This window comes from Budorcas taxicolor, chromosome 3 (genome assembly GCF_023091745.1).
Source record: "Budorcas taxicolor isolate Tak-1 chromosome 3, Takin1.1, whole genome shotgun sequence".
NCBI classification, from domain to species: Eukaryota; Metazoa; Chordata; class Mammalia; order Artiodactyla; family Bovidae; genus Budorcas; species Budorcas taxicolor.
This window is the reverse complement of record NC_068912.1, coordinates 97119146-97144823: the sequence shown is the minus strand read 5'-3', so window position 1 is coordinate 97144823 and position 25678 is coordinate 97119146. Positions and strand designations below refer to the sequence as shown.

General features: G+C 39.7%; 1 protein-coding gene across 1 annotated transcript in view; it reads right to left on the bottom strand.

Moving 5' to 3' along the window:
* AGBL4 (AGBL carboxypeptidase 4) overlaps nucleotides 1-25678 on the bottom strand; it is a 1457998-nt gene that overhangs the window by 707501 nt on the left and 724819 nt on the right. The window lies entirely within an intron of this gene.

The following is a 25678-nucleotide window of genomic DNA, read 5'->3' as shown; positions in this document are numbered from 1 at the left end:
CAACAGAATAAAGTCTATATGGAATCATACACACTGTGCTGAAAAGTCAGTAGGCGGTGCTGAGCTCCAAATCAGGATTAAAGACCTTTACTCATAGATCTGTTAAGATACCAATTAAGTGACTACATGGGAAGTTTTCTGCGCATGAGAAGGGCAATAAAGATAAAATGAATGTATGGCAAAACCAGTACAATATTGTAAAGTAATTAACCTCCAATTAAATAAATTTATATTAAAAAAAAACAGATAAAATGAGTAGATGGCCACCTGAGTAGATGGTGTAGTGATGAGGGACAAGACATGGAATATGTGCACAGGTTTATTCCTAAACCGTCTGGACAAGAGTCATTAACTCTGCTTGATCAGAAGTTTCTTTCTGCCTGTACAATTATGTACATAATTACTCTAGGAGGACACAGTGTTATTAAGGGGAAAATAAGACAGCAGACTTGGTTTTCCACACTTTCTATGTACATCAGTTCAGTTCAGTTCAGTCACTCAGTCATGTTCGACTCTTTGCCACCCCATGAATCGCAGCATGCCAGGCCACCCTGACCATCACCATCTCCCGGAGTTCACTCAGACTCACGCCCATCGAGTCAGTGATGCTATCCAGCCATCTCATCCTCTGTCATCCCCTTCTCCTCCTGCCTCCAATCCCTCCCAGCATCAGAGTCTTTTCCAATGAGTCAACTCTTCGCATGAGGTGGCCAAAGTACTGGAGTTTCAGCTTTAGCATCAGTCCTTCCAAAGAACACCCAGGACTAATCTCCTTCAGAATGGACTGGTTGGATCTCCTTGCAGTCCAAGGGACTCTCAAGAATCTTCTCCAACACCACAGTTCAAAAGCATCAATTCTTCGGTGCTCAGCTTTCTTCACAGACCAACTCTCACATCCATACATGACCACTGGAAAAACCATAGCCTTGACTAGACGGACATTTATCTCATGAATGTTTGATGGTGATAATGATGGGAATGATAAACAGCCATATTTTCCAAATTTGGAAACTATATATCTTGTTGACCAATTATCAGTAATCAGGTATTTGTTGAGCACCAACTGCATACAGAGCGTTAGAATGAGTCTCAAGTTGTACTGAGGTAGGTAAAAGAAGTGGAATCTCCAAAAATTAACTTAGTAAGGATCCCAGACATATGAATATATTTTCATACATATGCACACAAATATACATACTCCCAGAAAATATGAATATACACATTTATCAGACACATCACATTCCACAAAGGGAAAGGCACATGGAAAACACTCCAGCTCCATTACTATAGCTATCTTGTGAAGGAGCAACCCCTCAAGTGATAAACTAGCAAATAATTCCTCTTGCTTCCACAATCACCAAAACAAACTTGAAATAATGATTTGGCTCCCCATGTGGCTTGATGATACAAGATAATGCACAGATGATAGAGCATGTGACCTTGTGTAATCTCCTTTTAGTGAGAATCGTTTCTCAACATATATTAATAAATTATTGCATTGATTCCTACTTTAATTGCATATACAAAATTTTAGTTAATATAAGTCTATATTACAGGGCCTGACCACTCCTGGGTACTATCAAATAAGATTCTCTTAACCTTCCAGAGACTTCTTTCTCTTTTATACACCCATCACACACACACATACAGCACATGCATGCACATTCAGGCTAATGTTCTATAATACATGCAGGGAACTTTGGAATGGGGCTACAAGAACACAAAGATATGATCATGACTTGCTCCCTATTCAATTCAATAACAAAAGAAAAGGATGCTTGAGAGTTAGAGAATTGCCCTGGTCCTAGGCCAGGAGAGAGTAACAAGTGACAACTCCTTGACAAAACTCCAACCTGTCTTTTAAGGGTAACACCTATGCAAACAACCTGGCTTCAAGGTCCTAATTAGACTCTATCTTGTGGAGATCACACGGTGGAGCAGAAATAATGCTGGGATACCCAAACCCCTGAAATCTAATCCTGACTCTAACACTGAACTTGATTAATCCTTAGTCAGGTCTTTTTGCCTCATAATCTAGTATAGACTACATATACACATAAGGTCTTTAAAGTGTGGTATGATGGAATAATCTCTTCAGTGTGAATACAGGTGAATGCTTGACTAGCTCTGTCTAATATTGGTCAGCCAGATTGAAATGGTTTCATTACCATCTAATCATTCTTGTGTGTTCTTTTAAACAATCAGTTCATAATCCTAATCACTAAGAACCAATATGGAATGTGAATAACTACCCGTTATGAAAACACTTTCATAGCCATATGTTCAGTGATCCACCACAAACCAGTGAGGTTGACAGGAGTGATATTTTTATCAGATGAAAGACATTTAGCTTATTTTACAGATGAGGAAACTGAGGCTCATAACAATAGAGCAACTTAGACTGAAACAACAACCCCGATTCTCAAATGGTCAGTTTCTTCTGATCGCCTATGCTGTCTAACATGATGCTCTGCACTTGGAGGAACCGAGTCTCATGTCGTCTGCCTGCTCTGCTCATTTAGAGAGGTTTGTTGATTTTATGTGCCCCTTGAAGGGGCCATCTTCTTACTGAAGGGTGGGGAGTGAATAGCAGCTGCTGCTCAGAGATAAAGCTTGAGATCTGACAGGAAAATTCAGGTATCACTGAGATGATGGGAACTCAGGAAACAAGACAAGAATTAATGTCAACTGGTAACCAGTTTTCCTGAAACAATAAATCTCTTTTCCAGAAGTCTGGCCCCAAAGCAGGCTTGCACCGGGTTTCACATGGAGAACCTCAAACTGAACATGACAGTTAGAAGGCTGTGATACACAATAATTATAAATGAAATTATGATATGTCTGAGGCCAAATGACAGAGTCTAAAAAAGTTAGTGCATTTAGCAGGGTGGAGTAAGGAAAGCAAAGGATTTGAAGGCAGATGTATTTGAATGGAAATCCTGATCTCTGGTGGCTTAGATGGTAAAGAATCTGCAGGCAATGTAGGAGACTTGGGTTTGATCCCTGGGCTGGGAAGATTCCCTGGAGAAGGAAATGACAACGCACTCCAGTATTCTTGCCTGGAGAATTCCAGGGACAAAGGAGCCTGGTGGGCTACAGTTCACGGGGTCACAAAGACTCTGACATGACTGAGCAACTAACACTTTCGTTTTTTCCTGATCCTGTCATTTGCTAGCTCCATGACCTTGGGAAAGTCACTTCATACCATTGAACCTTAATTTCCTCATCAATATAACACAGTCTTATAAATACTAGAAGTAATATTCTCTGTAAAAAAAATCAAAGTGTGGCAGAAATATGAAGTACAATATATTTTTTTAATTTGATTTTCATTAATGGTACCTAGAGGACTTCCCTGGTGGCTCAGACAGTAAAGAATCTGCCTGAAATGCAGGAGACCTGGGTTTAATCCCTGGGTTGGGAAGATCCACTGAAGGAAGGCATGGCAACCCACTCCAGTGTTCCTGCCTGGAGAATCCCCATAGTCAGAGGAACCTGGCTAGCTACAGCCCATGGGATCGCAGAGTTGGACACGACTGAGCGACTAAGCACAGCACAAAGGTACCTAAAACTAATATGGTGGCTCAGTTGGTAAAGATCCACCTGCAATGCAGGAGACTCAGGTTCATTTCCTTGCATCCAGAAGATCTCCTGGAGAAGGAAAAGGCAACCCAGTCCAGTGTTTTTGCCTGGAGAATTCCATGGACACAGAAACCTGGCAGGCTGCAGTCCATGGTGATGCAAAGAGTCAGACACAACTGACCAACTAAGCCAGAACCAGAAAGGTAGCTAGCACTAATATGGTACCCTACATATTTCTTAGGCCTAATTCTACCAGTCATTTCCAATGAAAAGTCCTCTTTGATCCTGCATGTAGAATTTATGTCTCCCTTCTTTGGGTTCCTACAGCCCCACGTGCAGAATTCTGATCTTTACTTACCACTTCCTATGGTAAATATGGCAACTCTGTGTCTGTTTTATCCACTATTATGGATTCTCTGTTTTGCAGAAGAGTTTGGAGGTAGACACAATCTGGATAAAAGAGCTCAGTGAGGAGGCTATTGCAGTAGCACAGTGAGAAATAATATTAACTTGAACTGTGGGGTGGTAATGGAGACAGTGAAAAAATAGACATATTCAAGCATATTCAAGAGATATTTAAGAAGTTAAAATCAACAGATCATGGGGATGAATCATATATGGGGTAAAATAAATGAATAGGTTAGACATGCCTATGGCATTTCTCTATTTTTGTCTCCCTGACTAGAACTGACTTTCCTTAAAACAGTAGCCCTATTTAATTTGCTTTGATATTGCCTGTGCCTTATATTGGGCCTGGAACATAGCAGATGCTCAGTGAAAGTTTGCTGTAAAAATGACAAACCATTGCCCAGCAGGCAGGGAACAGGAAAGCAATGTCCAGAGATAAATGCCAGCAGGGAATGGCCATCAGGTCTCTAGATCCTGGGATTGGTTTATGGGAAGGACTGGCAGGAATAAGTCAGTACTAGACAGCTCAACAAGGGAAGAGCTAAGGCATAGAAAAACAGTCAGACTTGGGGTATAAGGTGGTATCTCTCTCTTAGGAAAAGGACAGATGAAGCAGTTATAAGTTGTGATGAAGCCAGTGAAGCAGCTAGGAGGTCAGGCTCCGAGATAGACTGCATGTGTTCCAACCCTGACTCTGCCTCTGCTAGCTGTGTGATCTTCTTTGGGCAACTACTTAACACTTTAAAATCTTAGTTTCCTTGTATGTAATTAAGGACAATAATGGTACTGATCTCATACGGTTGTCATGAGGATTAAATGATACAGTGAACTTATCTATGACTAGCAAAATATCTTTACCCTCTCCTCCCCAATTATCTATCAACCAATAGATAAGATCCAGACAAGAAGGAAAAGAAAAGCAATAAGAAAAACTGTCATTTATTTAATACCAGCTATATAGAATGATTTGCTCAGCAACCATTTTAAAGATGGGGAGATTGAGGCTCAGAAAGGTTAAATAGCTTGCAGGTAGGACTTAGCAGCAGCAGCAGGAGGTAGAAAATTCAAAATCAGATCTGTCTGCACTTCAAGGCTCACACCCTGCTGTTAAATTTAGTGAACTATTTAAATTAAGGCTCCTTTTGGTCCTGGACAAACAATGGCCTTGGTATATTCAGTGCTGAAGGTACTAACCCAAACTATCAGGGTCAGATTTTCCAGGTGAAGATACCGAGGCCTTGAATGTGGAACAGTATTAAGGAGCCAGATAGAAGCTGGCACCCTGCACAGAGGCACCCTGCACCCACACACTTAGTGAACCAATAGCAGCATAAGCCACATCCATGGGACATGCACTCCATAATTCATTCTGGAAAATGGATAATTATAGGAGGTTGTCAGATTCAATAGGCAAATGCTGGGGAAATAAAAACAACAAATTATGTGAGAGCTGATATTTGTTCAGGCAGACATCTGTCTTCTGTTAGAGGATTTAGGGATGTTTTTCAACACAAGGTTTTAAATATGGCTTAGAAAAACCTCTCCTCAGCATGGTCTGCAGGAGAGAGCCAAATTCCTGCTTTCTGTGGGTCTTCTCACACTCACAGAGGACTGGTTCCCACAGCTCCTGGCAGGGAGGAGAGCAAGAGGCATATTGAGGCCAATAGTCCCTCTACCAGACAAACCAAGCTCTCAGAATTCACTTTCTGCTCCTGTGAGACCATGATCCACACCACCTCCACTTGTGCCCAGCTCATTCCCACCTCCACAGCCTTGCACACTCTGTTCCCACGTATGTCCTCCTCCCTGCTCCTTGCCTCTGCGAGCTCATCTTTAAACTCCCAGGTTTTTCATAAACCTTCCCCAAATGCTCCATCCCACACTGCTCCCCGGCCCACCCCCAACCCCACTTGGTGTCTGAGCTGCGTGACCCAGAACATCTACTGCACCTTTTCAGTAAGAGAAAAGAATAGCACATTCAGTTGGAGGAATGGATTCTCAACCACGGCTCCGCTACTTCCTGGCTGTGGAGACTTGAGCAAGTCATAAATATCTCTCTGAGCCTCCGTTACCTCCTTCATAAAATAAAAATACTAATACGTACTCGGAAGACTATTGTACAGGCTAAATGAGGTAATGCACTTAAAGCAGCACTCAGATACACTTTTCAGGTTGAATCTAGAGCTGTCTACTGACCTTACATCTTCTTGAAAGCAGGCATTATACCTTCCTTCTCCCTTCCTTGTAATAACAATCTGCTTCGTTGTATTTTCTCTATATTCATGCATGCAAGATAAGCCAGTCAGAAGCTCAAGACCACTGAGGGCCTTTACTCGGTGCCATATTAAATTTGGTCTTGCCTGTTCTGTTCAGTGGAAGCTGGGGAGGGACTGCACAAAGATGAGAAATAACAGAAGACAGGAGCTATGGTTTCCCTAGGAGGAACCAGGAATTCAAATCACAAAGTAGGCTGATGGCAGCAGGACCTAAGAAGTGGGAGTTGGTTCTGAATATCAGGTGGCGACCAGAAGCTGAGTCACAGGGCTACCTGCCCCAGATATAAGTACATTAGGTGGGAAGGAGACTAGGAGAACGGGGCAGAAACCTTCAGAAGATTAGACCAGTTCCTATGACATTACTATAATCCCACCATAAGTGAGGTGGGGGTAGAAGAAAGAAGGTGAAGAATGACCATCCTCAGAAGTGAATCCTGAAAACTAGTAGGAAACAATACTACATTACAGAGTTCCAGGCAAAAAGAACTCTTTATCTTCAAGGTTCCCTTAGCACTTTATTTCTACTATAAAACTATAAACTATTGATACAAATCATACCACTGACAGGCTAGAACTTAATTTGTATGATACCTTGTACCTACACACTGGAAATGCTTGAGCCAGGCAGACCTGCTCTGCCCCTTGATAACAATCTGATTTTATTCAGTCACTTAGCATGCTTGGATGTCAATTTCCTCATTTGTTTAATGGAACTAATAATATGCTTTGCCCTGGTTATTTGGATTGATACCGGAAGCTTGACATGAAATAGTGGATGCAAAAGTGATTTGTAAACTGTGAAACATTAGAAAGATTATTTTTATTCATTATATCACATCATTCAAATGAGGCTATAAATTCCAGCAGGTACAAGTTGCTCTTTATTCATTGCTGGATCCTTTTATCCTAAGGGCATGAGAGAGTGGCCATTGTTATGACTGGCACTGTGCTAGGCACCTTACACGCCTCATATAATTGTATTTAATTCTCCTAATAGCTCTGCTTTTTTTTTTTTTTTTCTCTCTCTATACCTGGCCGCCTCCCAAGAAATAACAGATACTCTGTAACTATTACTGGATTTTCTATACCGTAGTTTCACTTTCCACAGTTTGGGGTTTGCATGATGTAGTTAGAGAGCAGAAGTGGTAGGAGAGGTACAATGCTACTAATGAGTCACAAAATGGCAACGATGGCCAAGAAAGCTAGGGGCACTGGTTCTCTTTCTAAACATAATCTCATCATCTCTTTTTACTAAAAAACATCAAATCCCTGCTTTTAAGCCTGATCTAACACAGAGGGTAATTCACTTGCCCCAGGAAACCTCTTGGTCATAAGGTGATGTTTAACGAATATCCATGTCCAATCCTAAGGATCACACAGAAATTTAGAAATCCATCTGCATCTCAGAGGGGATAGGGGATGATTGCTATTTGCTTAGCATATGTGTAAAACTGACCTCTAATTGTAATTACACACAAACCAGAGAATCAGAAGAAGTCCTGCTTTCCTCCACTTTTACTGGAGAGTCTTTGATGTTAACTTTACTGGCCTGGCCTTGCTTAGTCCCCCTCTACATCAGCACACAGTCAGTTTCTACTGTCAATTGGTTTTAGTGCCCATTAATACGCTATGCTCATTCATACTGAGAACTCTTGCAATTGCTTCCTAACTGCTCTGTTTGGCAACTCACAACCTACTCTTCTTAAAATCACAAAAGGATATTATAAAAGTCAAAACTAATGATGGCCCCCTCCCCTTCCATGGGCTTCCCTGGTGGCTCAGATGGTAAATGGTCTGCCTGCAATGAGGGAGACCTGGGTTTGATCCCTGGGTTGGGAAGATCCCTTGGAGGAGGAAATGGCAACCCACCCCAGTACTCTTGCCTGGAGAATTTCATGGATGGAGGAGCTTGGCAGGCTATAGTCTATGGGGTTGCAAAGAGTCAGACACACTGAGCAACTTCACTTTCACTTTCCCCTTCCATAGCTTACCATGATCTGGAATAAAGTTTAACTCCTTAGCACTTTTGGCTAGCCTTCCTCTCTCAGTACTTTTGGCCTAGCCTTTTTGCCATACCTATAGCATATGGATGCATACCTACGTAACAGTCACATGTTCCACTAATCTTAGCAAACTTTCAGTTTGCTGAATCCAACTTGCTTTCTCTTACCTTTGGGCTTTACAAAAACTGATAAACATGCTACAGTGTATTTACACATCTCCAAGAGGCAACTCAAGCACTGTCATCCCAAGGAAGACTTGCTTGACCTCCTGTTCTATAGCCCCAGCCCACCTTCTCCAGGGCTGAGTCAGTTGTCCTCCTCAGTAACCTCAGAGCCCCCATTACAGCATTTCCTACTCCGTGTGCTAGATGCTTACTTTCGACAGGTCTGGGATCTGCACAAAATCCCATGGTTGAAAATACAGACTACCTAGTTAAGTAGCTTCTTCACTGCAGATGGAAAAACTGAGGCCCAGCAAAGTGAAGTGACTTGCCCAATGTCTAAGACTACAATCCCAAACTCTTGATTCATAGCAATTACTCCAGACACCAAAGGTAAAGAAAATAAAGATCAAAATTGACACGTACTAGGTCTCTGAGACTGAGCTGCATAGGGTGGCTCTTTCATATGCACTGACTGTCCGACATGCTTCTCTTAACAGTTTGTTCCTGTAACTGTTGTACAGAGAGAGGCTGAGTTACGAGGGTCCAAGGTCCCCGAGCTAAGTGAGGGCAGGAGTGCACATCTCTGTCTCCAAGTACAGGGCTCCCCATCACTTAGCACATGTTCTGGCCTCACTCAAATCACTCAAGACTGTTCTAACTGCTGTATGGAGAATAATGCAAAAAAGAGAGAAAAGGCAGATTTTCACCAAAAATAGTCTACATAGGCAAAATGATTTTGTAATGAGTGCACTGAACATACGTAATTAAATGGAAAGCTGAACAGAAATGAGGAAAGGTAACACCAGCAGATGAGATCTGTGTTTACAAAAGCACTATCATTGCAGTTCCCACAGATGTATACACAAATGTCATGACACCCAGGTTGCTAGGTACCATGATGCTAATTAGGGCAAAGATGTCTTTTCCTAGACAAAGTCAGGTGCCATTGCTGTGTCCTTTAAGAGTGACTCTTGACCGTGTATGGCAGGTTTCTATAAAAGCTTACATTTAAAAGTCGGCATTTCAATAAAAATTACCTCATATTTGTACAGTATAGAGAATAAGAACATGGGCTTTGCAAGGTCACACAGAAAAGATTCTGGCATGTTTGGTTTACCACTTACTAGTGTGTGGCCTTAGTCTCCTCAGCTAAAAGATGAAGACAATGGTAATGTCCTTTAAAACTTTCATGAACCTGAAACATGGTTGGAGGAAAAGCACCTGGCACAGGGCACAGTGTCTAATAGATCTCTCCCTTTCTCTCCTTCTGCTAATCATAATGTCCCTCTGGGTGTTCTCATAGGCATATGATCTTCACAAGAATCCTGTGAGTCAAACAGGGTAGATGCTATTTCCCCATTTTACAAAGACCCAGGAACTGCATGGTTTGCTTAGAAGCCCCTAGGTAATAATTATGTGAATTGGACACTAACCCAGGTTTCTCTAGACCATGTTGTACTTCGTTTATTCATTCAACAAATGCCACACACTAGCCTCTGTGGATATGGCAATAAGACAAATCAAGTCCCTGTCCCTGTAGAAATTCCTCTTTATGTAATAGTTTCTACAGAAACTTTTCTACAGAAAAGGATATAGAAAATAGCTGTAGACGGCATGGATGCCTTGCCACAGACACTGTAGGTGAGCCAGCTACAAGCAAAGCATCGCAGCTCTTGTGTCAGACCCCTGCTTATCAAAGAGGGATCCTAAAATATCTGGCAGGAGGTGGTACTACTTGTCCAAAGTTAATGATGTGCCAAAGAGCCCATCACACGTCACCACAAGAATACAACAAACCCTCTTTCCCCTTCACCACCCTTGGAACAGACTTTGATGTTACTTTAGAAATGTTTCAATGTGTCTATAGAGCTATTTTAGCATTCTCTTAGTTATACCAATCAACACTTCAAAACAAGAGAAACTTGGACATATGTTCTTCCTGATCATGCCTCACATTGAACTAAAACAGTCTTAACACATTAAAAACACGAAGGAAGTTCTTGCTACTTCCCCCTCACACCTCCCTGCCTCATGACCCAGTTTAGGGGCTGATTTTACTTGGCTTATGCAATGCCCTGCCTAGTTCCCTGCCCTCACATCTCTTCCCTCTCTAAAATGGGTGCTCCTTGACTTAATCTTTTTCTTGAAAGGATTTAAAGATCCTTCCTTTAGCAGAATCATTATTTGATGCAGGAAGATAAGCATCAAATCAGTGTCATGTGGTCCTATGTTTCTACTTCAGGCAATGTCCAGGTGACCAGTCACTTAAAAATGAGCTATGTTCTCTCTAGCACTTTCCCTGCAACAACATGAACTTTCTTCATGCACTCCTGCCTCTATCAGGGGCCTCAGCTTCTCCTTCCATTCCTGGCCTTGGGACTAAAGTGGTCCTCTCCTCCAAGCTCGTGGCCTGTCACAGTCTGGACATAATTTTCCTTCCAGTCTCATGGCCTCTCCCTTGCTCATAAAAGCCTTGGCATTAGCTATCTTTCCAATCGCAATACACAATATATTTCTTCATGTCTACATTCATACTTTGCTCTACCTATAATAATCCTATCCAAATTTTGCCTTCAGAACTTCAAATCCATTCATTATTCAAGGATAATCTAAAATATGACCTTTCCTCCATCCTCTAACACTGAGCAAATAAAGCAGGAAAACTGTCTAGTGTAGTTGAAAGAGTATAAGCCTTTAGCTGTATGGAGATAGTTGTCCCTACTTTGTGGTCCTTGGGAAATTCAATAAATCTTTCTGAGCCTCAGTTACCTCATCTATAAAATGGTAATAATAATATCAACCTCACATGGGAATAATAATACTAATTCTGGGACATTGTTCAATAAATGATAGCTCTTTCAACTATAAGAGGGTGCGTGCACAAGCAATGTCAGAGAGCTTGGAATGTGATGGATACCACAGATTACGTAAGGAGGAGAACTTACCTCTACTGATAGAACTCACAGAAGTCTTTTTATAGGGCAAAACATTTGAACTCGGCTTTGAAAAATGGTTAGATTATCAACAGATAGAGACAGGAGAAAATATTCTAGGAAGAAATAATGGCATAAGTAAAAGTATGCAAGAAAGGAAATATAGAACATAATTGGTTAGTCAAATTGCACAGGTTGAGTGAAGCAGAAGCGGGGGGGAGGGGGGAAGTAGTCGAGAGATATATTGCTAGAAATAATTTTGCTGGAGATTCAAACTATGTCATCAACATAGACAAATGACTGAAGTAAATCTTTACACAAATTCTAACACCATGAGAAAAGTTGGAAAATATACCAACACTTCTCTGTCATGGGTCTATGAGAAGATTTTGGTGAGAATGACTTGGCTTTTGCCAGCATTCATAAAAGGTGTGAATAAGATTCAGAACTTTCAGTACAAAGGGAAGGCACCCCTTTTTGTTGTTGTGAAGACACAGCAGCCTTTTTGGGCTTTATTAGAAAATTCTCGTGCCAGCTGTCTCTTTTCTCTGACTCACATTCACACAATATGCCTCTCTCTTATTTCTCATCAGCACTGCACTCAGATACTAATGAGTTTTCGGGAATAGAAAACCCAACGGAATATTAAAATTGGAAAGAGGAGCTCATTGAGTTAATTTTGTCGAAGTGCATCACAACATACTGCAATGTTGTAAGAATGAATATTCAAATAGGAATTCAGTCATGGGAAAATTAATTAAGGAAAATGGTATTACTAATACTGCTTTTTATATGCATACATATGCAGAGACACACAACCACCAATTGTCTCCAATGTTAACAATAATAAAAGTAAAACATTTATGGAAGTCAAATGTTGAAGACCGCTTGTTGAGTTTCTATTTAAAAGTTTTTTTAAGTTAAAAAAGTTTTAACTATGATTCCAGAAACTGTTTCTAAAAGACAAATTGTATCATGTCACTCCCTTGCTTAAAATTCTGGAATAGATCCAAAATATCCTTCAGAACAAAGTAAAAGTCTTGAAGGCCATAGCATTCTCTGTGGCTTATGCATGCTTCATCTCATTTCATCCACTTGCATTCTCCCAAACATGTTTTGATCTTACAAATCTCCTTGTCTTTGCACATAGTGTTCATTCTGTGTATAACATTCCCTGGCCCTTTTCAGATGCAGCTCCGAAAATCTTCTTCCCTCTGCTAGATGAAGGGACTCTCCTGTGTGTTCTCAGACCACTCTGGGCTGAGTGTTGGTTAACAGCAAATACTGTGCACCAACAGAATGCTAGAGACCATGTCAGGCACCTGTATATTTTATTGCCATAGTCTGTTTATTTGGCTGCTCACCCACTAGGCAATACATTTATTAAATGACTAAATAAATACTACATAACAGCAGCATGCTTAGCACTCAGGCTTTATCATGTACAAAAATACAAGCCCAGCCCTCAGACAGGTTATACTTTAATTATATAGATAATTATTATATGTCCTTTGAATATAATCTCTATACTTCCCAACACCTGAATATTTTCTGAGTGAACAAATAAAAATTTGAGTGTGTTGATATGATGGCACAGAAAATTGAATTTGAGTAATCAGCACACAGATTCTGTAAAACATGAAATTAAAAAGCAATTTGACATAGTACTGGAATCAAATATCAGGTTGGAATAAAAATACTGATATTTGAATTTCAGTCCCTGGATTAATAAATATATGATTTTGAACAAGTATCTTAGACTCTGTGTGCTTTACTTTCTTTTTAATTATAAAATACTAACATCTGTTGGTTTAGAAAGAGCTCAACATTTTCACTTCTTTTTTCATATTCAAATAATAAAATCACAAAGAACATAGCAGGAATGTTTTTCCAGGGAGCATAGCATTTGGGGTCAACTCTGATCAACTGGCAGTTACTCTCTGGAATATAAGTTCAGGACTCTGAGATTGAATCCAGATTCTGCAGGAAGAAGTACTGTGATCCATTAGCAAAGTGTACTCATGAGGGCATAGGAGAGTGGTTTTATACTACATGCAGACAGGTATTTGCCATCCCACAGACAGAACATATCTATGGAAAGCTAAGTAAATGAGTGGCATAAATATGGAAGCAGTATGGAATGGGAAGAAGAGCAAAGAAGAGAACCATAGACCATAGAAGTGGACCATCAGAGAGGATCCAACTTCTCACATAGCCCTCTTATGCTACTTAGTAGTCTGCTGTGTCTTACTGTTGTCCAGGCACGTAACCCTTTTATTCTAGACTCTGAATGCCTTGTTTCTGCCACAAAAGGATAGACTTGATTATGTGTGTTGGATGGATGAATGAATATACAGATCTTCTGCTTCTCAGTATGACCTTGGATATGTCCTTAATGTAACATATCACACTAAATTTGACATGGTGCTCAACAGTTTACAGAATGCATTAACTTCCATTAGTGCATCTGATTCTTACTACAAGCCAGAGAGGTGGATAATGGTGTTAACTATTTTAGAAACAAGTAAGCTCAGTCTCCAAGATTAAGTGGTCTCCTTTGTATTTATCCTATTTGGTCATAAGTTTCCTTATAAGTGAAAAAAAGAAAAAAGGTAAACCTGATTTCCTTGCCTCACTGGTCTGTAGTAAGGTTCAAACCAATGTGAACTAAACAGCATACTGTTTGAGCACAAGGCAAGTCCTTGATAATACTTTGCTTATTAGGAATTTTTCTTATTTCTTTCTCAAAAAAGCCTGAAAAAGTGGGTCTTGATATCCACATTTTACTGATGAGGAAATCAAGCCTCAAGCCAAGATCAGTGAACTATTAAGGGGCAAAGCCATCGTGTCTCTACAACCCATACTCCTTTCTCCAAACCATATTAACTTTTGCTCAACAAAACTCTTCACCTACAATAATGCATTCTTTCCTTTTATGTTTCTCCAAAGACTAAAGATATTAACTGTAGCATCTGGTGTGCATAAATACAATTTGCTTCAGGAGAGACAGGTTGCTAGCATTTATGACTCTTCAGAGGCAAACAGGCATGTGTACCTAGGATCAGGAAAGCAGGTTACTTTGGACCAAAATGGCTGGCGCCGGGCCTGCCATGGGTGTGAAGCTGCACACAGAGTTTCTAAGATAAGCAGTGGGTACAAAAGGCCTATGAAATGCTGTCTATTGAAATGCAGGTCTCACAAAATAATCCATAGTTCCCTTGTCTTCCTAGGGCCTCCAGTGCTGGGCTTTGTTCCTGGACCACAGATGAGCCCTTCATTCTATTGTCTAAACAGGAAAATTATGGTTCCCTGAGGGGGAAAGGCTTGGGTCTGAGCTTAACTTTTTATCAATCATGTTAATTTAGAAATAAGCTATTGGTTTGACTTTGCATTCATCAGAGTCAAGGGTGGATTGCGTTCCTTTGGTCTCTTTGTCTTTAATTAACAGCCATTGAATACCCATATTAATTAGTGAGGCTGAGAGATATTTTGCAGCACCCTTCAGCATGGTGGATAATTAAAAGTCCCATTAACAAAATGGCTGCATTCATAATTTCTTTAAACCTATTATGAAACAATAAACATGATTATAGGGTAGCTTCCCTTCACCTCCCAGGCTCCCTTCACTAATCTTGTCTAATTCCATGAAGGTCTTAAAATTGCAGAGGGAAGGACACTAGCAAAGGGTGCAGTGGTAACTTAGTATCTGATTGTTCAAGGCTTGTGGTTAACAGGGTAAATCAGAAAAGAAAAAAAAATTGTTAGTGAAAACAGAGGAAGAGACCCACTTGATGATGTGGTTTTATAAGCCTGGAACTCCTGCCTCTTGATTTTAATTTCAAGGAAAACTGAAAGCTTTTTTCTTTTTTTTTTAAATTTAAATTTATTTATTTTAATTGAAGGCTAATTACTTTACAATATTGTATTGATTTTGCCATACATCAACATGAATCCACCACGGGTATACACGTGTTCCCAATCCTGAAACCCCCTCCCACCTCCCTCCCCATACCATCCCTCTGGGTCTTCCCAGTGCACCAGCCCCAAGCATCCTGTATCCTGCATCGAACCTAGACTGGCGATTCATTTCTTATATGATATTATACAGGTTTCAATGCCATTCTCCCAAATCATCACACCCTCTCTCTCTCCCACAGAGTCCAAAAGACTGTTCTATACATCTGTGTCTCTTGTTGTCTCACATACAGGTATATCATTACCATCTTTCCAAATTCCATGTATATGTGTTAGTATACTGTGTTTTTCTTTCTGGCTTACTTCCCTCTGTATAATCGGCTCCAGTTTCATCCACCTCATTAGAACTGATTCAAATGTATTCTTTTTAATGGCTGAGTAATACTCCATTGTGTATATGTACCACAGCTTTCTTATCTATTCGTCTGCTGATGGACATCTAGGTTGCTTCGATGTCCCAGCTATTATATCTACCTAAAGAAACTAAAGACCTATATATAGAAAACTATAAAACACTGGTGAAAGAAATCAAAGAGGACACTAATCGATGGAGAAATATACCATGTTCATGGATCAGAAGAATCAATATAGTGAAAATGAGTATACTACCCAAAGCAATCTACAGATTCAATGCAATCCCTATCAAGCTACCAGCAGTATTTTTCAGAGCTAGAATAAATAATTTCACAATTTGTATGGAAATACAAAAAAACTCAAATAGCCAAAGCAATCTTGAGAAAGAAGAATGAAACTGGAGGAATCAACCTGCATGATTCAGGCTCTACTACAAAGCCACAGTCATCAAGACAGTATGGTACTGGCACAAAGGCAGAAATATAGATCAATGGAAGAAAATAGAAAGCCCAGAGATAAATCCACACACCTATGGACACCTTATCTTTGACAAAGGAGGCAAGGATATACAATGGATTAAAGACAACCTCTTTAACAAGCGGTGCTGGGAAAACTGGTCAACCACTTGTAAAAGAATGAAACTAGAACACTTTCTAGCACCATACACAAAAATAAACTCAAAATGGATTAAAGATCTAAACATAAGACCAGAAACTATAAAACTCCTAGAGGAGAACATAGGCAAAACACTCTCCGACATAAATCACAGCAGGATCCTCTGTGACCCACCTCCCATAATACTGGAAATAAAAGCAAAAATAAACAAATGGGATCTAATTGAAATTAAAAGCTTCTGCACAACAAAGGAAACTATAAGCAAGGTGAAAAGACAGCCTTCAGAATTGGAGAAAATAATAGCAAATGAATCAACTGACAAAGAACTAATCTCAAAAATATACAAGCAACTTATGCAGCTCAATTCCAGAAAAAATAAACGATCCAATCAAAAAATGGGCCAAAAAACTAAACAGACATTTCTCCAAAGAAGACATACAGACGGCTAACAAACACATGAAAAGATGCTCAACATCACTCATTATCACACACTTGGTCTCCTGGTACCATACAAGCTTTGAGAAATTCTAAGACCCTCTCCTGAACCTTATCTCTAGACTAAGTAGTCCAGTTTTCTTTGATTAACTTTAACAATGATCTAGCCCTCTTTGTGTCAGAAAATGCATCAGTTCAGTCACTCAGTCACGTCCAACTCTTTGCGACCCCATGGACTGCAGCACGTCAGGCTTTCCTGTCCATCACCAACTCTCAGAGTTCATTCAAACTCATGTCCATCGAGTTGGTGATGCGTATCCAAGCATCTCATCCTCTGTTGTCCCCTTCTCGTCCTGTCTTCAATCTTTCCCAGCATCAGGGTCTTTTCCAATGAATCAGTTCTTTGCATCAGACGGCCAAAGTATTGGAGCTTTAGCTTCAGCATCAGTCCTTCCAATGAATATTCAGAATTGATTTCCTTTAGGATTGACTGGTTTGATTTCCTTGCAGTCCAAGGGACTCTCAAGAAAATGCACCACAGACACTCCTTTATCCAATATTCTAGTCAGGTAGTTAGTCTTGGTCTCAGTTCAGGTCCCTTCCCTATTCTTTATCATGAACATCTATTTCTCTGTCTGCCCTATGCCTTTGCAGAACTGTATCCTTTCCCATACCCATGATATGAGGACAGGTATGGTGTCTCAGTGGAGAAGGCAATGGCAACCCACTCCAGTACTCTTGCTTAGAAAATCCCATGGACGGAGGAACCTGGAAGGCTGCAGTCTGTGGGGTCACTAAGAGTCAGACACGACTGAACGACTTCACTTTCACTTTTCACTTTCATGCACTGGAGAAGGAAATGGCAACCCACTCCAGTGTTCTTGCCTGGAGAATCCCAGGGACGGGGGGGCCTGGTGGGCTGCCGTCTATGGGATCACACAGAGTCGGACACGGCTGAAGCGACTTAGCAGCAGCAGCAGCAGCAGCAGCATGGTGTCTCAGATGGTAAAGAATCTGCCTGCAATGCAGGAGACTGGGGTGCAGTCCTTGGGTTGAGAAGATCCTCTGGAGAAGAGAATGGCTACTCACTCCAGTATTCTTGCCTGGAGAATTCCATGGACAGAGGAACCTGGCAGGCTACAGCCCATGAGGTCACAGAGTCAGATACAACTAAGTGACTACCAACACTTTCACTTTCATCACTACTTGATGTCACAGGGCAAAGGTGAAAAGGTTCTGGTGAAACTCCAAGAAAGCAAATGTCCTGGAAGATTTCAGGGGAATGATCTGGTCATCTTTGTAGCTCTTGTGTATTTGGAATTCTTTTACTCTGGGTAAAGGCATTGAAATGAGGTAGGCAGGGTGCTGCCTTGTATTACCCTACCCTCCTGCCTTGGGCCTGTTCACCACTTAATTCTTGTAGATACTGTCTTCCCAGGGCCCAGGTCTTCTCCTTTCCACATTAGGCCCCTCTTATGTCCATCCTCTGCTCCAGGTGCATTTCAGATACATTCCTTCAGACAACAGGGTTCTACAGTGGATGTATTCAACAGACCCACCATCTTCATTCTCACAGTTGAAACTTTATTCTTTCCCCCTTCCCTCCTTCCCACTGGATCTAGAAGCACACACAATCACCCACTTTTGTTCTTGGTCTGCTTTGTCTGTTAACTTCCTGCTCACTCCATCTTCTCCTAAATTGGCCTTCCAAGTCTGCCACACAATGATGGGGCTCACTTTAATTCCTTGTTGGGCCATAGTCTAGCAAAATGTTCAGAGAAACTTACATGTTAGACTAATTTATAAAAATAAATTTGCAGGTCATAAAGGTTTAAGTGATTTTCCCAAGCTTACATAGTTTAAAGTGACAGTGCTAGAATTTGAACTTTGGACAGGTCAAAAAAACTTTAAAATATATATTTTTTATCCTAGGTATGTTCCACTTTGCCCAAGTCCATATATATATATATATATATATATATTTGGCTATGCTGGGTCTTCATTGCTGCATGGCCTTTTCTCTCATTGCTGTGAGCAGGAGCCATTCTCTAGTTGTGGTGCACAGGCTTCTCATTGCCGTGGTTTCTCTTGTGGACTATGTGCTCTAGGGCATACAGGCTTCAATAGTGGTGGTGCATGGGGTCATTAATTATGGTTCCTGGGTTCTGGAGCACAGGCTCAATAATTGTGGTACACTGGCTTAGTTGTTCCATGGCATGTGGGATCTTCCCAGACTAGGTTTAAAACCTGTGTCTCCTACATTGGCAGGGAGATTCTTTTCCACTGAGCCACCAGGAAGCCCCTGGGCAAGTCTTGTTTAGTGTGCAGTGAATAGACCTGAATAAAGCCTAACTGTAAATTTTTAGAATGTGTGTGCGTACTCACATGCAAAAACATCTTTGTCAAACAAATAAGAACTTAGTTCTTTAGTTTTATTCAAAATGCAATGATATTTCACTGCAATGAATACACTACACTACACTACAAAATAAAAACACTAGAATAAAACCAAAATGACATTCAAAAAGTCATTACAGCTTTCTCACCAAGGAAATTCTTTTGATATTTCCAGTATAAAGTTGAATCTAATTCTATAAACCTATTTAATTAAATAATCCTCAGCACTTTCTACTGAGAATTGCTCTCCCTTCTGCCTTCCCAAAGGAAAGATTAGACTTGGTAAACTTAATTTTGATAATGTTTTTCTGAAGTTTTCCTAAATTCCCAGCCAGGAAGAGGATGCATGTGTATAGAAGATAGGGTTTGGAGAGGTGGAAAATCACATGTTATTAAAAATCAGTGAGTGGAAAAACAAAGAAACAAACACAAAAAGACCCTACAACAATGAGTGAGCATTCACTGCAGTGACAACAAAGAGATGAGCACAGTAATACCTCAATTCCCCCATTAAATACCATCCACCAAGGAGCCCCTTTAATATTAAAAGTCAAAGGCTTGATGTAGAATGACTGCTAAACCACCAGCACATCTTTGTAAATGAGACATCATGTGAGTGAGACTAGTCATACTCAGATTAAAGTTCTGAAGCTATTTTATAGAACATATCTGTGGGATGGACAAGGCTTGAAGCAATGGGACCATTTTGGAGAACATTTCAACATTCAGATGAGATAATTAGAGACTCAGCTTAGAGGCAGTATGAATAAATAGAATGGGGCAAATTTAAAAATATTTAGGAGACAAATTTGGTGAACGCTATAATGATTCAGATGTGAATCTAAGACAGGAATTGAAGGTACATTTTTTTTTTACCTTGAGTCATTAGGTAGACAGTGGTGCAATAAACAATGGAAAAGGAACAACAGAATTTAGATAAAATAATTGAGTTCCATTTTGGACACATTGAAGGTAAGGTGTAAGAGACATATTAGTGTTGACATCTGACAGGAATTTGGATATATGGACCTGGTGTTCAAGAGAAGATTTGGATAAGAGAAATATTAGACTTTAGAATCAACTATATATAAATGGCATTTGAAAATATAAAAGATCATAAAATTCAAGGGAAAGGGTAGAGTAAAAACAGTGAGTCAAGAACAAAAACTTGAGGAACATCAACACCCAAGAAGAAAGTAGTGGAAGACTATTTCCAATGAAGAGCAATAACGAAGTGATGGAGGCATAGGAGGTAAGCTGTAAACATGTACTGTCATGGAATCAAACAATAAAAAAAATATTGAACTGTGCTCATGAATTAGAAGAATTAAAATTGTTAAAATGACTGTACTACCCAAGGTAACCTGCAGATTCAGTGCAGTCCCTATCCAACTACCAATTTTTCACAGAATTAGAATAATTCTAAAATTTATATGGAAACAAAAAAGACCCTGAATGGCCAAAATAATCTTGGAAAAGAAGAATAAAGCTAGAAGTATCACACTCCTTATTTTAAACTATATCAAAAATCTACAGTAAGTAAACATTATGGCACAGGTACAAAGACAGACACAGATGAGTGAAACAGAATAGAGAGCTCAGGAATTCAGAAATAAACCCATATGGGTCAATTAATCTATGACAAAAGAGGCAAGAATACACAATGGAAAAAGGCTGCCTTGTCAGTAAATGGATATATGGGCCTGGTGCTCAAGAGCAGATTTGGATAAGAGAAAAATTAGACTTTAGAATCAACCACATATAAATGACATTTAAAAGTATGAAAGATCATAAAATTGAAGGCAAAGGATAGAGTGAAAGCAGTGAGTCAAGAACAAAGACTTGAGGAACATCAACACTTAAGAAAGCAGTGGAAGAAGATTTGGAAGAAAATGGTATTAGGAGCACACATGCAAAAGAATAAAACTATACTGCTTTCTCACACCAAATATAAGAATAAATTCAAAATGGATTAAAGATTTAAATGTAACACCTGAAACCATAACTCCTAGAATAAAATATAGGCAATACACATTTCAACACTGGTCTTAGTAATATTTCATTGGCTATGTCTCTTCAGGCGAGAGAAACAAAAACAAAAATAAACATGGGACTGCATCAAACTAAAAACTTTTGTGCAGTTAAGGAAACTATCAACAAAACAGAAAGACAACTTACTTATATGTGCAGACTACATATCTGATAAGGGGTTAAGATCCAAACTATATGAAAAATACATACAACTTAATATAAAAAATACTCAATTAAACAATGGGAAGAGGACATAAATAGCCAATTTTCCAAAGAAGACATACAGATGGCCAGGATACACATGAAAAAATAATGAGTATCACTAATCATCAGGAAAATGCACATCAAAACCACAATGACATATTACCTCACATCTGTCAGAATGGCTATTATCAAAAAGATGATAAATATTAAGTGTCAGCAAGGATGTGAAGAAAAGGAAACGTTCATGAACTGATGGTGGGAATGTAAACTGGTACAGCTACTATGGAAAACAATATAGAGGTTTCTCAAAAAATTAAAAATAGAACTACCACTTGATCCAGCAATTCCACTTCTGAGTTTTTTCTGAAGAAATCAGAAACACTAATTCAAACAGGTATATGCACCCCTATGTTCACAGCCATATTATTTACAAGAGCCAAGATATAGAAGGAACATAAGAGTCCACCAGTAGGTAAATGGATAAAGAAGATGTTGTATACACACAATGGAGTATTATTTAGCCATCAAATAATGAAATCTTGCCTTTTGCAACAATATGGATGGACCTAGCAGGTATGATGCTAAATGAAATAAGTCAGAGAGGGACAAACACTATATGATTTCACTTAGATGTGGAATCTAAATAAATAAATAACAAACACAAATAAACAGTAGCAAAGTCACAGGTACAGAGAATAAGCAGATGGTTGGCAAAGTGGAAGGAGGTAGGGGCAAGAGAGACATGAGGGCGAAAGATTAAGAGGTGCAAATGTTAGTTGCAAAAGTAACTAGACAAAGGTATGAAATGTAAAGTGTGGGGGATATAGTTAATAATTATGCAATATCTTTGTACAGTGATAGATGGTAATAAGACAATATGGTGATCACTTTGTAATATATTAAGATACTGAATTACTCACTAATACAACAATGTAAGTCAATTATACCTCTGCTCAGATGGTAAAATATCTGTCTGCAATGTGGGAGACCCAGGTTTGATACCTGGGTTAGGAAGATCCCTTGGAGCAGGGAATGGTAACCCACTCCAGTATTCTTGCCTGGAGAATTCCATGAGCAGAGGAGCCTGGCAGGTTAGGCCATGGCATCACAAAGAATCAGACACAACTGAGTGACTAATAGATGTTGAGAGAGGAATGACAAAGAAGTTTTCACAACATAAGAATTGAAAATGACCCTTATATTGGGCAATTTGGCAATTAAGAAGTCTTTGGTAACCTTAAAAGAAGGAGATTTATTAGTGATATAGCAATGAGAAACTACAGTAGACTAAGGATTGAATTCAAGCTGACCCAAGATCCATATGCATTATCAGTGATTTCTAAGAGGTGAGGGTTAAGGAAAATATGACAACAAAGAAGGGACATACCTGAAGATTTGGGGCAACTTTTTCAAATATTTCGTAACTTTTTCCCTTAGTAGTTACAATCTAAAAGCCTCTTCCAAGCTCCATTCATCAACTCTACAGCTATAGTGATCCTCTATACTGTGGTCATACCCCTTGGATGTCAGGGCAGAATGAAAGGCTGCAGATCTCTGATGTATCAAGTTTTTAACTTCTTTTGGATCCTAGACTCCTTCAAAATACTGATATAATTACACACACAACATTAGATATGATTTCAGGAGGTTCAAGGACCCTATGAAACAGAATCTGTCTTCACACATTGTTAGGACCCTCTTCTCTGGATAATGTTGTCCCAAGAGAAGGTAAATGATTGTAACAGTTATTATGGTACACTAGTATATGGTATAGCAGTATACTAGCGCTAAGCATTTATATTTGATACATCAAATGTACAACATACGTTTTTGTTTTTTTTCCTATTTGATTCTCCCTAAACTCTGCATTTTATAGATAAGGACAATGATGTTACTCATAGCTAGTGACAGATGCAGAATGTGATTCTAGGTACCCTGGCTTTGAATCTTCTACATACACACTTGGGAGCATATTACAGTATTTGACAAATGCTATCAATATGTGAGTATTCATCACTGGAACTTACATCTGCATAGCTTTTCCAATGACACCATAGACTTATGTGAAATGATTGCCTTACACAGCTAGTAAGTGGCAGAGATCTTGTCTGGTGATGCTGTATCACATGACTTTTTTCTTATTCCTGGCCCCAGCTGCTTGGAATAGAGCCCTGGATTACTGACCTTATCTTGGCTGTTTATTCAGTGTTCTGAGCATCAAGATGAGGCAATACAAACCCAAGCTCAGATCAACTCTATCTTTCCTCTGCCTTTTATTTCCTCACAGAGCCAGGGATTTAATTGAATAGCCTCCTGAAAATGCATTTCTTCTTTCTTCCTCTCATTGTTTTAATTTATTGCCAAAGTGACTCCTTGGAAGTTCCATATTTCCTCTTTCAAATACACAGAAGAGGGCAGCATAGAATTTCTTCCTTTGTAAATAAGGCTGCTCCTCTTCATTGTTCCTTATGCTCCTTAAAGAGCCTCCATCCATCTATATTTAATTCTCATTGATTCTTGCTTAACTGTCTTGTTCCTCCCATACTCTCGACAGTCCTTTTCCTCTGTAGAAACTGAGTTAATGTCTACTTACTCTGATAGCATAGGTAAACAAACTGCAAGCATGTTTAGCATGAATGCTCAATTCTGCCCCTGCTCCCAGGATTAATCTCAATAGAAAAGTGGGGTGAGAGTAGAAGTAGGGAAGTGAGATTCCTGTTTATCAGGGATAAAGAGACTGGGATTCAAGAGACCCTGGCATAAACCTCAATTTCAGCTTGTCCTAGTAGTGTAAACTTGAATGGATCATGGTTCCTTTGTGGGCTCAGGTTCTTTGTCTGAAAAACAAAGTGGTCTGTACTAGGTGACCCCCAAAGTCCCTTTACATTTCCTTTCATAAATTACATTTTATGGTGTTTATATATCCATTGCATAATATTAGTACAATGTAAAATTATAGTCATGGTCAAGATGGTGTAGTAGATGGATGTGTACTCATCTTCTCCTTTGAGAACACCAAAATGGCAACTTGCTATTGAACAACCATCAACAGGAGGATGTTGGAAGCTACTAAAAAAAGATATCCCACATTCAAGGCCACAATGAGATGGTAGGAGGGGCAAAATCACATTAAAATCAAATCCAATACCTGAAGAATAGGCAACCCACAAACTGTAGAACCCACAAAGTGTAGAACACTAATACCAGAGAAGTTCTCAGACTGCTGCAAAAGTTCTTGGCCCCACATCAGACTTCTCAACTTAGGGATTAGGCAAAGTGAAGGGAATGCCCAGGGAATCTGACTTTGAAGGATGACAGGATTTATTATAGAACCCCCAGAGGACTAGGGGAAACAGAGACTCTTGGAGGGCACAAACAAATCTTGTGCACACCAGGACCCAGTGTTGTGTAATTCAATGATGCTATGAGCCATGTTGCACAGGGCCACCCGAGATGGACAGTCCTGACAGAATGTGGTCCACTGGAGAAGGGAATGGAAAACCACTTCAGTGTCCTTGCCTCAATAACCCCATGAACAGTATGAAAAGGCAAAAAGATAGGACACCAGAAGATAAGCCTCCCATGTTGGTAGGTGTCCAATATGCTACCAAGGAAGAGTAGAGAAATAACTCTAGGAAGAATGAAGAGGCTGAGCCAAGGCAGAGATGATGCTTAGTTGAGGATGTGCCTGGTGGTGAAAGTAAAGTCAAATGCTATAAAGAACAATGTTGCATAGGAACCTGAAATGTTAGGTCGGTGAATTAAGGTAAATTGGACATGGTCAAACAGGAGATGGCAAGAGTGAACATCAACACTTTAGGAATTAGTGAACTAAAATGGATGAGAAAGGGCAAATTTAATTCAGATGACCATAATATCTACTACTGTGAGCAAAAACCCCTTCAAAGAAATGTAACACACCTTATTGTCAACAAAAAAGTCCAAAATGTAGTAGATGTTATCTCAAAAACCACATAATGATCTCAGTTCGCTTCCAAGGCAAACCATTCAAAATCACAATAGTCCAAGTCTATGCCTCAACTATTAATGCCAAAGAAGCTGAAGCTGATCCATGCTATGAAGACCTACAAGGCTTTCTAGAACTAAGACTCCCTCAAAAAAAGTGCTTTCCATCATAGGGTGACTGGAATCAAGAGATACCTGGAGTTACAAGCAAGTTTGGTCTTATAGTACAAAATGAAGCAGGGCAAAGGCTAACAGTTTTGCCAAGAGAATGCACTGGTCATAGTAAACACTTTCTTCCAACAAAACAAGAGACAACTCTACACATGGACACTACC